The sequence below is a fragment of the Folsomia candida genome, unplaced genomic scaffold (genome assembly GCF_002217175.1).
Source record: "Folsomia candida strain VU population unplaced genomic scaffold, ASM221717v1 Fcan01_Sc032, whole genome shotgun sequence".
In the NCBI taxonomy this organism is placed as follows: domain Eukaryota; kingdom Metazoa; phylum Arthropoda; class Collembola; order Entomobryomorpha; family Isotomidae; genus Folsomia; species Folsomia candida.
In genome coordinates this window covers 88,645-106,087 of record NW_019091224.1, presented here as the reverse complement: position 1 = coordinate 106,087, position 17,443 = coordinate 88,645, and the positions used below count along the sequence as shown (strand labels likewise).

At 35.9% G+C, this 17,443-nt stretch overlaps 1 long non-coding RNA gene across 1 annotated transcript; it reads right to left on the bottom strand.

The window, feature by feature from the left end:
- Window positions 1-13,784: 13,784 nt before the first annotated feature.
- On the bottom strand, window positions 13,785-14,727 carry LOC110860455. Its single transcript, XR_002548963.2, has 2 exons — window positions 14,601-14,727; window positions 13,785-14,249 (listed from the first exon to the last, which is right to left on the bottom strand). It is a non-coding gene; the product is annotated as an uncharacterized LOC110860455 (long non-coding RNA).
- Between the last annotated feature and the right edge of the window lie 2,716 nt (window positions 14,728-17,443).

Sequence of the window (17,443 nt, the reverse complement as noted above, 5' to 3'; positions counted from 1 at the left end):
TTCTTCCTGCTTACACTGTGAGAGGGAGCGCACCGTCAACCTAACCCCACCACCAGCAAAATACTTAGCTGCCTTCCGCGCGAGACCAAAATGGTCAAAGCGTGACCAAGTGTCATTTTTACACGGAAATTTTGTTACATCGTGGGACTACAATTGAAAAATGCATCGAATGCGTGTGGTGGGATTGCTAAATAGGTCGGTGTCACACCTTCCTAGCATTCCTAGTTAGTATCCTGGTACTCGTATATAATTTGCAACAAATTAAATAAAGTTGACAAAAGGGTTAAATATCCAAAAGGAAAGTGGAATGTACATACATACATGTGCAACATTTTTCTATTTTTGCTCAACAAAATCAAAAGTCGTTTTGAATCAAACAGGACTCATCCAAATGCAACTGACCCCCCTCTAGAAGGAGTTTTCTAGAATTGTCCACCTCATTGCACAACCGACTAGCTTGTTGTATGTAGTATTCCACCAGATTTATCTCCTCTCCTGCTTCCCCTTCCTCGAGATTTTCCAACCTTTCCTGAGATCCATCATTCGCCCTGGTCTTCCCCTTAGGATTAGTTTCCATTTCATACGAGAATCCAACCAAATACTCCAAAGCCATCAGGGCATTACTTTTATCCCCTTTGGCTAACAATATCCTGTAGATTGTGTCCATCCTTGAAATCGCTTCGAATCGTTTCAAGTGGGCGAGTAATTTAAAGCAGATGCCTGTTGTAGTGAATATCCAGCCTGAATATGCACTCAAAATAAAATGCGACTCAAATCAATTCCGGGCGGTGTCACTATATGACTTAACCGGATTGGATATAAATCGACTCCGTGCGGATATAATTTCTTCACCCAGCGGAGTCATTTCTTCACGCAGCGGTAACAATATCTTCACCATCTGTGCAACGATTATTTCCGCGCTCGTTATGTTCGTTAACACTGGAGCACGGTTATGATTTTTTGTGGATTTTTGCTAAGAGTGTGGCACTCAATCCTCCTTAGCTTCTTCTTAGCGATAAACTATAATTTGTTACGAAAATATGTATGGTGGAATAACTTTATAGGTGAAAATCCTAATAGAGAACAATAATGAACTGTGAATTCAAGCTTGATTTCTACAAATGATACAAATTTTATGACTGTCTCATATCACTCCAGTAAAGAAATAAGACTCGGGCTTTTTTAGGGCCTAGAGTTAAGCCCGAGCCCGACTCATAAGTAAAGCCCGCCCAAGCCCAGCCCGATTGAAAAGCCCAACTTAAAGCCCGGCGCGCCCAAAGCCCGTTGATCCTGGGCGGTCCCGTGCTAGCCCGGAAAAAGCCCAGGCTCGGCTAACCTCTACCAATCATGCACACAATTTTGTCCTCATCTTCAGAAAGGACAACCAGTTTTGTATTAAATATAGTATAGAATATTGTGCATTGCATAAATTGTGCAAGCATTTTCACTCGAGTTAAATTTTAGTGGTGGGTGGGGCTAATGGTCAGAAACATGTTTTTCAAATATCACATTCTGTGCAAAACATGTGATCGATTTTAACCAAATTATTTCCTTCCGGATAAAACTACCCCCTCCATTTAAACTAAGAATGTGGGAGATAGAGTAACTTAATTTGATTACATGTTCCTTTTTCGTAAAGCGAATTAACAAATTTATTTTAACTTGCTATTTAAAAAAGGCATAACATCTATTTATTTTGTCGCTTTTAAACAAAACTCTACAATTTCGTCGAAACAATTTTTTTTCTGTTTATTGGGGACATAAAAAAAAACATATTTAAAAAATCCGTCTGTTTTGGCCGTTCACAGATCAAAAACAAAAACTTTCAGACAAAACAAACCAAAACTAATTTTAACTTAATGCAGACAAAATTAAGTATGCAGATTTAGCCAGGGTTTTACTTTACCCACCTTTTGAGCCTAATCCCCAGCCAAGTGGGTAAAATGGAAAAAATGGGGAAAATGGGTGGGCAGTGGGGTCTGAAAATAGGTCTGAAGGGTTATAATGATGCGGTAGCCTACCACCACTATTGCAATTAGTTCAATTTGTCCCGTTCTGTTCTGTTTTTACTGTTTAGTAATTAAGCCACTCGCTATTTTATTTTTCCTAGCAACCGTCTATTAACTCTTTGGTGTTTCAGAATATTCTGAAAAACTTGTTATTTAGCACGTCTATTTTTTTGATCTACCGCACGCAGATTTTTTAGATTTGTAGAATTTTTATTGTCTCCTAAGTCATAACATGGCAAAATACAGTGAAGAATTTTTTTCATTAGTTGTTTAGGAAATTACCAAACGGTTTACCATTTTTCCGAATAATGTAAGCGGCTAATGCGTGCACGAAAATATTTTAAAACATAGTTGACATGAGTCACTAAAAGTTTGGTGATAATACGAATTCAAGACATTAGGGTGGTAACACAAAGTATCAAACCCGTCATTATTCCGTAGCATTAATTACCTATGTAACGTGCACTTCACAATTTTTGGACATTCAAATATTTGTAGATTCGACAAATCTTTTACAATTTCTTTCAAAATTGGCCACAATGTAGTCAGATATGGGGACATGGGGACTTGTCAAAAATAATCTAATATAAGTATTGGATAATTCGTATTTTTACAGGAAAAGTAATAAACTAAGGGGTGTTATTAACTACCTGTATATGCACATATATATATGTCGTGGTATCAATTCAACGTGGCCTTAATAAAAAATAGCTACTCGGCCCCCTTGGCTTTGCCCCTCCAGGGTAAATTTGCCGGCTATAATGAATTCGCATATAGTAAAATTCTGGCTATAGTAAACGGAATCCAGCTATAATGAATTTATTTGAAAAAACGTGGCCTTCTCGAAACTTCACGTATACAATAGCAATATAATTATGCATTACGCCCACTTTATAATTTTAAATTAGCCTTATAAACTTTGAAACTTGCGAGTTTTATCAAACTAAGCTAATTGTAATGGTAATGGTAGTTTTCGCATTTGGATGCATGTTTATCATGTAGATTTTTATACATACTACGCAAACATGTATGTAATTTACATACTTCTTTAGCTACAATTTGTCCAAGATATACGCATATCGAAAGGTACTATCTATCCTTTTATTTAGGCGTGTCACCTCATTTGCATAAATCTCACTATGCCCATTTTCGGCGATACGGGCTTTCCATGTTGAATAAACTCTATGTCTCTCGCGAATGTGTTAAAATATGCAAATGAGGTGACCGGCAATAATAAATCCACAGTATATGGAGTGGCCCAACTATAGATATAACTTGTAGGCCCTTGGAAAATTGCAAAAAATAGACACTTAAAAATTATTTCGTGGTATTTAGTTGGGTTTTACTAATTTGTGCATATGCAGGTGCAACCGTTTCATGTTAGTGGAAATGGTAAAAGTGTCGCTGATGTTGTCCAAACGTCTGGACAGAGTGTCTTCCTCAAACGCGCATCCATGATTATACAGTTGTGTTTTTATCCATGTTACTTTATCCATGATGATGACACAAGTGTAGTGCCGAAAGCTTGTAAAATAAACAAATTTTCTTTACTCAACCATGTCGTTCAAGAATTCCTACGCAAAATATAATTAGAACTTCAATAGCTAGATAATCAATAATCTTAAAAAATTCAGAACAGAAAAACAAGAGTCGTTATATCCGTTTTATATTCGTCTTAAATAAAGAGTATATATCACTCATTCGTCTCAACTGTAAAATATAGTACCTACTACATTAAAACGACCACATTGCTTACAGATATGAGAGTTAACCTTTATAGATGTTTGCATTATTTAGATTAATTGAAGAAAAGCATAAACAAAAAACTGGATCAGACTGAAAACCCGTGTAGTCAATTTATTATACCATATTCAAGAAAATATTTTGCAGTTTCGTCGTTATTATAATTTTATATTGTCCAAATTCGTTGAAAACTAAGCAGTAAGACATTTTTCAGTAGTAAGATAAGATAAGAATTCCTATGGGACTATTGTGGAGATATCATTTCATCTAACAGCTCATATTGCATTTTTCTTAGTTTTGATGAGTTTTACTTAATTTCTAAATATACTATTAATTTCTGGGTTTGATACATAGCAGACAGAAAATTACTTGAATATTACTTACTATTAGTTGTGATTAGTTTTGTTTAATTGCTAACCATATTTTAAGCCAATTCTTGCAATACATTTGGGTTTTGTATATAGCAGATATATACAATTACTCGTGCACATAAATATTTCGTCCTTCATCTTAACAGCACATTTCGACCGTTCCGACGCATTACCAGCAATCACAATAATACTCTTTGTTGGCGTGATGGTTTTGTAAGTTTGAATCAAGTTCAACCCAGAGTTGATGATTCTTCGCAGACTTGAATTGACTTGCTAGCTTTGTTCGCCCTACTCTACATACGACCGTCGTCGTTCAGCTTAATGTTGAATTTGGAATCCCCGCTAAAATCTTTCCTGGTGTACTCCTTCGCCAATGAGGCTTGAGTCAGCTTCTCTAAATCTTCCACGGACAAAATTAGAAATTGTTGGACATTTGCACAGGATGTCGTTGTCCACGTTTCAGTTCTTCTATCCACTTTCTCACATGCGACTCATTCTTCATCTCATTCTCCCATTTTGACCTTGTCAATGTGTCCATAGCAATTCTTTGGTGTCGTTCGTTGCCTTCTCTAAATTCTTTGCAAAACCAGTTAATCAGCTGATATTTGTCAACAAAACTTTTTTCTTATCAGATAAGGCATTTCTTAACTAGTTCTGAATAAGAAAAAGAATTAATTGTTCGCCTTTCAACTTCTATACATAAAGACTCACGTCTTAAATTCCCGTACTTGATTTTTTGAGCAGAATGGTGGTAACTCCAGGAATGTGGAAGTCGTTAGACAATTGGCAAGCTAAGCAGGCAAAGCTCTGGAATTTTCCATTAGAGTGGGATCCAAAAGGGAGGAAACTAATTTACTATTACTTCTCTAGAAGACTGTATTTATGGGCGGGTGGAATTTCTTGCATGGCAGTAAACATCTTCATTTCTTTTGTTGTATTTCTAAGTCAGATATTTGCAGGGCCGTACCGTGAAATGGCCAGGCCTGGTATGAGCTTAAGTACCGGGCCCTTGCATAAGTTCAATATACATATGTATTCGATATGTAGTCGTTTTCGCACCATATTCTAGAACGCAATAATATTCTACGGGTATCAAGAGTGCACTATTTTGCCAGTTCTATGGAAAAATAGTGAAAATTTATTGCGTTTTTAACTCAGCCATATTTTTGAAAATATCGGTGGGACGGCGAAAATTCAATTATGAACACTTTAGTTGCAACTAAGGTGTTCATAATTTATTTATCGATAAATGCGCGAATATGACATACTTTTCGGCATACTTTCCCACCACCCTAAATAGAGCCCAATTAGGTCTAACGCTGACCTCATATGCAGGTCAAACCAAGCCGAGCGCATGGGCTCTAAGCGCACATGCGCTCCATCCTCTGAGTCAACGACCCTTGGGGACATGTTTTATATAGTATTCATTTAAATTTTATTTTTTATAGTTTTTTAAACTTTATTTTCTTATATTTATTTTCAAATTACCATAAAATATGCAAAATATTCCCGTACTTTTTTAGGTTTTAAGGTGCGTTTTTAATTAGGCACCGACTTAAATTTAGAAACATCCCGAAATTCATTCTCACAGTGCAATTGTTTTAGCGCCTTCGACAATTTTATATCTCTAACAACCAGTTTTTTAATTTCGTAATCATTTGGTTAGACGGGGATAACTTTTACCCGATTTTGATCTGACAAATTTTTACCTGTTTTTTTTACGGAAATAAGCTGACCATATTTTGGAATTTTTTAAAAATTACTAATTTTAAAATCAAGTTACAATTAGGGATGCACCGAGTACTCGGCCTGTATTTTTACTACTCGGACTCGGCCGAGTATTTTCTCAATTTTGTTGGTCATTTTAACAAATTATTGTGTCCATGAAACTGATTTCAAGAAGTTTTCCTGCATTTTTGGTTTTACAAAACAAACTTCGTAACATTTTTGCGTATTTTAAGTCGAAATTCATCAGCGACGACGAAATTAAGGATTTTTATAAACTGCACTAGCAATGGATATCACCAAACGTATTCTCACCGATAATAAGTATCTTCAAAATTAGCTAGAATACGCTGGGAAGTGTCCATTGTTATGAGATGTTGCCCGATTGTTATGTATTACTCGGTACTCGGTGCTCGGCCGAATACTCCTTTCAGGAATTTCCGAGTACTCGGGACTCGGCCGAGTCTTATTTTTCACCACTCGGTGCATCCCTAGTTACAATTGGGAAAGTTACAACGCATTGAAAACCTCGGATTTTCGCTGAAAAGATACATATTTAATAATTTCGTCACATGCAAAAAACGCACATTCAAAAAATCGCAAAAATACGTATCAGCTTATCTTTCTGTGAGCAAATAGTATTTGCCAAATACATAATTTAAAATTAGTTCGCTAGTTCATAGCTTGAAACATGCTTTTCGCTTAGTTGAAAAGTTCAAAAACCCTTTTCTATTAAGTACCTTTCTATCTATCATAAACGTTTGGAAAACTGCCAACTACATACATTTGGAATTAGTGAAAATGCAGGTCCGGAAACTCAATTCCATGTAATTCTTAGAAGACGTATTTTTGATTTCTTGACAAATTCGAAAACGTACAGTATTATGAAAATCCTACGTTCTGGCTGAAAATAGTTTTAAAATTTCATCCAGCTGTAAGAATAAAAGACATACAATTGTAAACATTTGGACCTGAAACAGGCACACTATATATGTTCACAAGCAGTCTGGTTCAAGTGCCGGGGGATTGGAACTTAGTACCTGGGAAACGTCACCCAAAAGTTCCGATTCCCTGGACTTTTTAGTTATGCAAGTTACAGGGAAACGGAACCCACTTGTCGCAGGATTTAGCGGGTTTCGATTCCCCGGTACCCTATTAGACAAAAGAGTACCATTCCCCGGAACCCAAGATTTTTCTTCGATTTTTCATAAATTGGATATATTTCAGGAAAAAAATTTATTGTCTCAAATTAACCTCCCACAAATGAGGAAAATTGGATAAAAAAATTAGAATTTTTTATAGTCGCGCAGGTTCCTAAAATCACAAATTTCTGACAAATTTGAGGAGCGGCAGGCTCAAAAAGGTACGGGGAATCGTCACCCAACAATTATTTTCTGGGAAAAATACGATTATTTTGAGGGAAAAATAATTGTAACACGATAATAACGCAATAATTGTAACAATAAGTGTAAAATAATCGTATTTTTCCCAGAAAATAATTGTTGGGTGACGATTCCCCGTACCTTTTTGCCGCTCCTCAAATTTGTCAGAAATTTGTGATTTTAGGAACCTGCGCGACTATAAAAAATTCTAATTTCTTTATCCAATTTTCCTCATTTGTGGGAGGTTAATTTGAGACAATAAATTTTTTTCCTGAAATATATCCAATTTATGAAAAATCGAAGAAAAATCTTGGGTTCCGGGGAATGGTAACTTTTGTCTAATAGGGTACCGGGGAATCGAAACCCGCTAAATCCTGCGACAAGTGGGTTCCGTTTCCCTGTAACTTGCATAACTAAAAAGTCCAGGGAATCGGAACTTTTGGGTGACGTTTCCCAGGTACTAAGTTCCAATCCCCCGGCACTTGAACCAGACTGACATGTGTGCCCCTGGGTTAAATTAAATTTGCCCTTAGCAAGGCGTATTTGAAGTTGTCAAAAGTTGTCAAAAAGTATCTTTTTAAAAGTGCCTTTTTCCTGTCGCATATTTCGGTTACAAGAAATTAAGAATGTACCAACTCTTTACGTACACAGAATTTCCCACAATCCAACAAAAAAAGTACAGTAGCAATATACAAAAATGTTGAAAAAATTTGGTGTCAGCTAATTTACATATGACGGAATTGTAAGTAAAAATGCGAAGGCATGAAGTGATCGTCTCCGATTTTGACCTTGCAAATTTTAAATTGCTAATGCAGAGAAATAATTCGACCCATACCTTTAGGTTTTCTTTAATGAGCCTAATTTCGCTTTTAAATGAATTTTTAAATGCAGTATCGGTTAAAATCAGAATCTTGCATATTAACTAAAATTCGAAAGTCAAACTATTAAATGAAAAAATTACACAGAATGTTTGCTCTAAATCCATACAAAAGTGTAAGCCAATGAAATTCATATAAAAATAATTACACAAGAAAAACAAATGAGATCTACCAGCTCAACGTTAGATGTAAAAAAATTTATTTGCGTGGAATAATTTTTTTGTAAAATCTTTAATACTAGAAACAGTCCATTATATCTAGTGTAAAGCTAGCGACCCGGCCCGGGCCCTTGCGGGCCCCGGGCCTGGTATTTGCTACCACCATATACCACTGTTGTTACGGTACTGGATATTTGGATATATTGATTTACCCTTCCGTTCGGCCCTCCTATTAATCATGATTATTCTCTGGTTATTGTTTACATTTCTGACTGCACTAGTGTTACCGACTGTTGGACAGGATCCAATTTCAGCGTATAATGAGTTGATTCGTCTAAGTGAAAATCTAGGTAAGTACAGAACTCATGTTAGCATAGGACGAAATCTTATTTTGCATTTCGAATTACTTACAATGCGATAGTGTGAGGTGCAACTCTCGATTTGCTTGAAATTTTAAAATTGGGTAGTCACTGTCAATACAACCAACGTTTCTTGAGGCAGTTTGTTCGATGGTTTCGATTTTTCGAAATATTTGAGGGCAAAGTTGGAAAAATGGGCGATTTTCCCTTATAAAACGCATTGGAATGCTTCCTCCGCTTGGTAAAAATCACCCATTACTTAACTTTGACCTCAAATATTTCGACAAATCCAAAGCATCGCACAAACTGCCTGAGGACACGTTACTTCCATAGACTTGGACTATTCAATTTTAAAAGGTCATCCAAATCGGAAAGTTGCACTTCACACCATCGCATTGTTAGCAAACTTGCGAAGATTAAGAAAAATTGAAAAAATGAAGGGATTCGCAAAATCTTACTAGCCAAATTTCGCAAAGCTGTACAAGCAGTTCAGCAATCCTATTTTAACAGTATTTGCAAACTTTATGAGCTTGGGAAATGATCTTACGAAATAGGAACTTGCCCAATTGCTGGGTAAATTTGCGCCCTTAAAAATCCCATGGTTTTCCACCTAAAGTTTTGCGAACTATCGGAAATTTCGAAAAGCTTCGCAAGTGATGTTTCTATGCTCAATTTTTCGAGGTGAATTCCCATCAATGTTTCATTTCCTGTTTTCTTTTCTAGACATAATTCTCAACTTGTCGAAAAAAATATCTGCCAAACGGCCCATAGATCTGATTGGATTATGCCTCAACATTATCGTCCAGTACTGCTCAGTATTTCCCTTATTCCTGGTCACATTCCTCTTTCACCTTGGCACCGACCCAATTACACTATTCTATTCAAATATATGTGCCAAATTTGTGACAACTCCAAATTTTTTTATGTACATAACTTCGCGCGTAATTAGTTGTATATTATTTAGTGTGGCCATATTGGAAGCTTCTAGATTCATGTCGAGTGCAATTGTTATCAACACAGTTGGCGGGTATTTAATTGTTGATTGCATTTTGAACCTGGATAAAATTTTTACACGAAGAAAAAGTGATCGATATGATGGAATTTTGCTTCAGTATGAAATTTTGCAAATAATTTTGCAAGCTACGTACGAAGTTACGTCGTCAGCAATAATACTTTGCATGACGAGTGCCTTTGTGTGTGGAATCTGTTGTAATTTTGTAACCCTTAAATTGTACGATAAGTTGCCAATGACGATTTATTTGACTTTACTGACTACATCAGTTTTTCTTCAGTTGACGACTAAACTAATGTTAACCTTAATTATAGACGTGTATGAAAAGGGTAAAGTATTAAGGGGTAAATGGCTACTGGAGTTAGGGAAGGTGAACAATATAAAGTATTTTAAGAGAAAATTGGCCAGTGAGAGGGCGGTCGCCTTGTACGGGGGGTTAGTAGGGTTTAACGTGTATAAATTGGATAAAGGTGTGAAGCCAACGTATTATTTTGAAATTGCTAGTTACACGATTACCTTGTGCTTGTCGGTGCCATTGGTGGATTGAGTTTGACTAAGGGATGACAGTTAGTATGCACTAATTAATGTGTATATATATAAAAATAATTAGATATGAGTGGAATACAGAATTGTTACTATGTTAAAAAGATTTTCGGCAGTGGGATACGAACCCGCGACCTCCCGTTTTCATGACGGATGCTCTAACCATTGCACTATACGGATACTAGGATAATGTGACAAATTCTTTCATCGAATTGTTCGATGATCCTAGTCAACAGGATTTTTGGACTATCAAATAAACTAGGGCTGAAATTCTGAAATGGCAAGTTTAAAATAAGTACGAAATTTCAAGTTTTGAAAGTGGGAACAAAACACTTAAGGAGCTAGAAACGGGGCGTAAATCAGGTGTGAACAAGCTGGCACAAAAAAACGAGATTTTGTTTTGTCGAAATTTATATAATTATGTCCACCCTGAATTTATTTTTCAAATTTCATCACTCAATTTATTTACTACAGGGTGTTAATAAAGTCCGATCCCATTTTTCCTGTAAAAAAGTGAAGGCTAGTATAAAAAAAAACTACCCGTGATACTTACAAAAAATGTTCGACATATTTACCTTAGTATTTGGTCTTGTTACCATTTACTTTAACCATGCCCTCAACTCTTTGTTTAAGGCTCTGTGCTAATTTTTCCAATGTGTCTGTGGGAATCGAATTCCATACATCTTGAACTTTTTTTACTAGCTCTTCCCTCGTCCGGGGTTGTGGTTCTTTGCATACATTTTCCTTAAGTATGGACCACAGGTTCTCCAGGGGATTCAAATCTGGGCTGTTTCCGGGCCACACCCCCTTGCTCCAGACCGTTGAAACTTGCGTCTTGATGAGACTCAAACTCGCTTTTGCTGTATGGGCTGTAGCACCATCCTGCATGAAAACTATTTTTCTTTCATTCGGAAATATTTCCTTGTTCCCCATGCTATCGAAATAGATAGGTAATATTTTTTCCATATAATGCTTTGCATTGACTGATTGGCCTTTTGGTATGATATGTAGAGGGGTCACGCAACGTGCACAAAATCCACCCGCTACCATAACTTTAAGCCCGAATTTTGGGATCGCTCTTGATGGTACATCCGATTTGTTTTCTGTCCTGTAACGAACATTTTGTTGGTTCAATTTTGGATATAGTTCAATAATAGATTCGTCAGTCCAAAGGATGTGACTGCGCAATTCTTCACCAAGTCTTTTTTCACTCAAATGGGCACTTTTCTGAAGGAGTTCTTCAAATTTCAGACGGTCATCGATATATTTTTGTGACATGAGAGGTTTTTTTGGTTAGTTTGTAAGCTGTGTGACCCCACTTCGTAGTTTTCACAAATTTTTGCACTGTCACACAGTTAATTTGCTTCTTCCTCTCTTTATAGCGTTTTGAGTCATTTAACTCCCTTGCTCAATTACGTAATGAACTACCGGTTTTCTTGCAAAGTCTGTTTTTAATCATTCTTTTTGTGGTAGGTGACACCTTTCTGGGTCGCCCTGGTCGCTTTTTGTCGTGGACAAAATTTTTATTCTTCCATTTCCAAACAGTTCTGCGGCTGCAGCCCAATTTTTGCACAATTTCTGTAGGTTTAAGCCCCTGCTGATGCAATGTTTGTATCTCAACTCTAAGATGCTCATGACTTACACGTTTAGTTGTTCCTCCCATGGTAAAAATTTGAAATAAATAACTTCACTGGTTCAAAAGTTCCAGCTGAATTTGTAACAACCACGCTCCAAAAAATGCATGGGATCGGACTTTATTAACACCCTTTACATAACACACTGGTCCGGATTACATGATTTACTTGCCAAAACCTATAACTCGCGAACATCTCAATTTTTTCGAATTCTGCTTCCGGCAATTAATTCATGAGGGTCGAAGGGGTCTGAGCTATGCAATTTTCACTCAAAGCCACGCCCTTCGGGGGGTGTGGTCAAAGGTAACTAATTGTTTTATCGCGTTAACCCATCAAGTGGGGTGTCATTTTAAAGCTCTCATCAATGTCTATACAATTCAGGATAATATCAGTATAGTTGGGGCACACCCACCGTCTGGGGGTGTGGTCAACATACAAATTTGAAATTTTTGTTTCGACAAATCCGAGTATATATTTTCATTAAATGACAATATTCTGTAGTTTTGGGAAGTATTTCTTCCCTCTGAACTCATTAACACAGAAAATGGGACAAAAATCAAAAAATTTGTCGTGCCTCCAAATGGGGCCGCAGCTTCATGGGACTCCTCCCTTCGTAATAATTTTTTTAGAGGGGTGTATTTTACAATTTTCCCTTCCTCAGGGAATGAGGAAGATGTGCTAAAGTAATTGTGTTGTTTGGAACACTGGGAAATTTCCTACCAGCCTATGATTGCAGGACTCCAAATATCCTGCTTATGCCAATTTGCATTTGCATAAATTCAAATTTCTCTCTGTATATAATTCGGGCAGCCGGTGGCAGCAGTTTTTGTAGATGAGATATAGGGGATTAAGAGCACATTTAAAGTTCTTTGAAATACCACAGGACTAGACAGGATTTTCAACTTGAAGTTTTTCCTATTTAGCCCAATGTTATAAGACAAGTTTGACCATACGCCTCTCCATAACCAATTGAACAAATTAAATGAAACTTTCCATAATTGTTCCTCTATGTCAAAGGTACTAAGGAGGGTAGTTTGTTTTCGAATCGGTGAGTTGAGGTTTTGGCCAAGGAAATCATCATTCCGTACAAGTGTGGCATAAGTATCAATCACGCACACAATTCCTACACATATTTCACGTCGGAAAAGCTGAGTACAAAGGAGTCGGACAATGAAATCACTAACCTTAAAAGATATCGTAACCTAAATCTAAGAAAAATGAAGAAAATATATACCCAGAATTGATTTTGTAGCCAAAAAATGTTAACTCAACTTCAATGACTTTATGAAATGATTTCATGCGCGAAATATTTCGCCCAGTTATCAATTTCTAATTTTGATTGAAAAACCATCACATGCTGAGTCCATGGAGTATAGATTCCCAAAGTTTGGATTTGACGTCTGATTCATATAAACTATATGTATTAAACGATATACAAATATAATAGGTTAGGTCAAACATAAATTGCATGCATATAAATAATAAACAAAGACGATTTGAACGATGCTTTGGACATTAAAGTTATAAAATTGTGATTATAATCATAAGCGGGCGGAGTACAACCAAACTAAGGGTACCGTTTCACTCACAAAAATCACCTTTACAAGCTGTGAAAATCTTAACAAATTATACGTTACTAATCGTACTGAAGAAAACAGCTTGCTAGGTGAAAAGTGTTAATGGCGACCATTTTATACTGTATCACTACTTATGACTCACCCCATAAGAGTTGATTTGTAAGATTTTGACAAATTTTACACCAATTTTTTACATTCTTGAAACGAATAAGCTTATGCATCAAAACCACAAATTATTTATGCACAAATATGGCAAACTTTATTCTGCCATAGATAAAATTCACCCACAAATCCAGCATCATAAGCTAAAGGCGGGCTGCAAATGCTTATAGAGTCTATAATGTAGACTTTTGCATGATGCGGCACCAAAAATAAAAACCAAGATGACAATTTTTATTAAAGAGCTAATTTGGACCGTAAACGAGGCAACTTGTTTAATTATCGTCATAGTCAAATTTTCAAAAAAAATCCAAGTAATTATACAGATTTGGTTAATATATATACATATGTTTTTATGGAATTATGTACATATTTCAGATCTCACTTTTGAGCCGTATTTATTCGTAACATCTGGGAAATGGGCATCCTCCACCAGCCCAGGGGAAGCAAATCATATGGTTTCCGCCATTTCGGCAATAAACGTTCGGAATTTGTCCGCCGAACGGGCAGTGGCAGTGACCGTTAAGTTCACCCCCACACTGACACTGGCAACCTCGATGCGGGTAGTGCCGGGCACACATGCCCTCGGTCGGAGCAAACATCCAAGTCAGGGTGACCAAGAGGACACCGACCAGTGACCATGGTTTCATCATTTTACCGTTACTGGTCAATAGTTGGAGGCAAGTGGTGAAAATTACCCTGTAAAAATCGTACAAAAGTAGATATGTTGCGAAACCAATTGGAAATTCATTACCCTGACTTATCAATCTCAACAAATTTTAAAAGATTTTTTTTGGGGTGAGCATTTATTTTAAATTTTTGTTGTACCAGAAATCCGTGTGTTGAATTTCTTAAAACGCATTTATACCTCAGATTTTTACCCTTTTTGAAGGAGGAAATCTCAGAAAAATTCGACCACGTAGAAAAATTTGGCTTAATATGCTCACGACAGTTCACGTAATCTTTAATTTTCTGACTGCAAATTTGTCGTTCAGAATTTTGAAATAAGTGTTCATGGTCGATACATGATTAAAAATTTGTTGGACTTACCAAGCTTCGATTTGCGTTGTGATGTATTTAGTTATTGATAATTTTATCTTTTCTTCCGTGGTATGAATAAATTTCGAGTTGGTTTTGAGATTGCTTTTATACCGAGAGATTTATCTCCTCGATATCATCGAGTTTAAGTTTGGTATGTAGGACGGATTTCCGTCCACCGCAAAACAAATTAATACCCGGAAACTGTGGGTGTGGTTTTTGCAAAGTGCAATACTCAGGAAACGATTCGTCAATTTTGAGGTTATCATGGTTTGCTCAGAATTAGGAGACGAATTTTACAACAAGATTTTTTAATGAACAACGCACGAATATATTCCAAATAATTAGTTTCATCATAAATTTTATCGTCAATTACATATAATTTTTAAAACTATTGAGGCGACGTTTTCTCGACAAGGCTTTGCTCATTTTGGCCGTTATGGCTTGAAACTAAGCCAGTGCTTGACTTCAAAAATACAACCAGAGATTGGGGCATAATTACGTACACTCTAAACAAAGTTTTAATGAATCATTACTGCGCGGAGTGCATGTATGACTCTACCGCGATAGTAATGATTTGGTATTAAAACAATACTATATGGTACAAAAAGTAACACAAATTAGTGTTAAAATTATTACCAAATCAGTGTTATTTTATTACTAAATCTATACCAACATGATGTAAATTTTTAATTCCGTCACAGTAGAGTCATACATATATCTACTCCGCTGTTTTTTATTACCAAGTTGCTAAGAATGTATTTATACATTGTTGGAAACGTGGTTGCTCATAATAATTTTTTTTGTACGGAAAATTTCTATCGGTTTTATTCTACAGAACGGTACATTTGTGAATAATTTGGACCTGCATATTTTTATGCGAAAACCTATCTGCATAAAACTTCTTTGGGGAAAGAGGGGCATCTTTTTTTCAGAAAGTCATTCAAATTTTTATTCAAGCAATATGAGGTAATATTTTTTATATATTTCATGCATTTTCTTGCAGTTTTTTGCACCTCGCATTTCTTGCGGTTTATAGTTTGGAGTGAAAGAAATGTAGCAAATCTTCAGAAACGAAGATTGCCCAGTATTTGACAAAAATTCTGCCTGACGGCAAATTAATTAATCTCAAACCTACCGCAAGGAAAGCAATGCAAACGTGGTAAATATTTATGCAGAATATTCAACCACAATTGAAGTTGGTCAACAGGCAGATAAATATTTGTGTTAATTTCGGTGCAAGCAAGTGCACTCGTTATTGATGGAGTCATCACTTAAATATTTACATATTAATTAATATTAATATATTAACATATTCATATTTACATATTAGCATAGTTAGATATAGTTATATGTATCTATATCAAACCATTAATGCAGGGTTCGCTACTTTTAAAGTTACCACAGTTTTTTTCAAGTCTATTACATATTATCAAACATGCGAAAACATGATTGAAATTTGCAAGGGGTTAAACATATAAAATAAATAATTACGTTGAAATTATCAATTTTATCATTTAATTTCATAACAATAAATAATTGTCATATGCACTTCCATCTCACCTTCCACCCAAATAAAAGACTTATTTTCCCCAAGGGTTGCTTCTCCCAGCATTGGCTAAAAAATTCTATTCTTTCCGGGGCAACCCTACCTAGTTGTTATCTCATACAGTGTTTTAAATTTTACCACTTCGGTTGATTTTTACCATCACAGTGGTAAAAAGTGATAAAAAGTGGTAAAATGATAAAAAGTGGTATAAACTGTTATCAAGTGGTAAAAACTCAAGATTGGTTAATTTACAGTGAGGGAAATCCAAACTAAATGATACTCGTAATAGTACGTAAATATCCGATAGTTTAACATAATATTCCTTATCTTGATCATCATTAAATAAATTATTTGTGTTAAATTATTGTGAACTTTTGTATAGAACAATTTGTTTCACAATACCCCAATACGGTTTTTACCACTTAATACCGCTTTATACCACTTTGCCAGTTTTTAGCTCGGTGGTAAATACCGGTAAATACCAGTATTTACCAGTGACATTTACCATTTGGTAAATACCACTTTAAACACTGATCTCATATCATCCAAGGGCAGGCACGTACTAGTACATTATCAATTACTTCTTTGCCCCTCGGTATAAATAAATGTCATGTTGCATACGCTCTTAGCAACTTGGTAATATATGCACTCCGAGCAGTAGTGATTCATTAAAATTTTGTTTAGAGTGTATTTATTTCCAACTCGGCTCAATGTCACCTTACTGCTTGAGACACAACCCACAAATTACGTGACTTTGACTCCGACAATGACTCAACCTTGGACATGATTTAACTAATTAAATTAAGATAATAGAACTGCTTTTACAAACACAAAATATAATTGATTCCAGAAGGATTTGAATGCAAAATTGAATTATAATGTTCAACAATGATACGTTTTGTTCCCTCGTTCTCATTTATGTTATGGAAATTTATTATTATCTATTCTTTGATCGGGTCTGATATAAAACGTGGTAGGCAGGCGATCATTCCAGTATCTTGTAATTTCAGAAGTTGTGTTAAATTTTGGAAAAAATTGCATCCAGCGTTTCTCGTCCTTGTTGCAATTTTCTTCTCAATGGACAAAGCACTTAAGCACCACGTGCAAGGACAAGTGTTGGCAATACTTGCAATGCGAGAACAGCTCGTACAACTATGTCGACCAACCAGGCGCTGTGTCATTGTGTACTAACAAAGGACACTCAAGACCTGTCGTTCGTGTCTAGGGTACCCACTATGTTTTTTAGAATCTATTAGGACCCTAAATGAAGGATCCATTCACATTTCAGTGCAACACTCATATTTGG